Source organism: Rutidosis leptorrhynchoides, chromosome 2 (genome assembly GCF_046630445.1).
Source record: "Rutidosis leptorrhynchoides isolate AG116_Rl617_1_P2 chromosome 2, CSIRO_AGI_Rlap_v1, whole genome shotgun sequence".
In the NCBI taxonomy this organism is placed as follows: Eukaryota; Viridiplantae; Streptophyta; class Magnoliopsida; order Asterales; family Asteraceae; genus Rutidosis; species Rutidosis leptorrhynchoides.
The window spans coordinates 650,211,641-650,212,302 of NC_092334.1; the positions used below are offsets into that span (position 1 = coordinate 650,211,641).

The 662-nt window shown below is 38.7% G+C and overlaps 1 non-coding gene across 1 annotated transcript; it reads left to right on the forward strand.

The window, feature by feature from the left end:
- Positions 1 to 344: 344 nt before the first annotated feature.
- On the forward strand, positions 345 to 451 carry LOC139895038 (small nucleolar RNA R71). Its single transcript, XR_011775509.1, has one exon. It is a non-coding gene; the product is annotated as a small nucleolar RNA R71 (small nucleolar RNA).
- Positions 452 to 662: the final 211 nt, after the last annotated feature.

The window sequence follows — 662 nt, forward strand, 5'->3', positions numbered from 1 at the left end:
CAATGTGACAATCTTTCATTAAGTGTGGTCCACCGCATTGCTCACAACTGATTCGTATTGCGTGAATATCTTTATTCATCTTTTCCATTCGTCTTTCGAAAGCATCTATTTTTGCGGAAACGGAATCAAAGTCATGGCTAGAATCGGCTCTAGCCGCTTTAGATGAACGAAAAATATCTTTTTCTTGATGCCACTCATGAGAGTGGGAGGTTGTGTTATCAATAATTTTGTAAGCTTCAGTTGCGGTTTTCTTCATAATTGAACCACCAGCTGTTATGTCGATGTCTTTCCGTGTAGCAACGTTGACACCTTGGTAGAATATTTGTACTATTTGATAAGTGGCTAAACCTTGTTGAGGACATCCTCTCAACATCCTTCCGAATCTTGTCCATGCCTCATATAGAGTTTCATTTGACTTTTGTGTGAACGTAACAATTTCTCCTTGAAGTCTCACGGCTTTAGATGCCGGAAAGAATTGTTTAAGAAATTTTTCAACTAAAACATCCCATGTGTCAATCGCCCCTTCAGGTAACGATTCTAACCAATCTTTGGCTTCTCCCTTTAAAGTCCAGGGAAACAACATGAGATAGATCTGTTCATCCTCTACTTCTCGGATTTTGAATAGTGTACATATCCTATTAAACATACGAAGATGTTCGTTT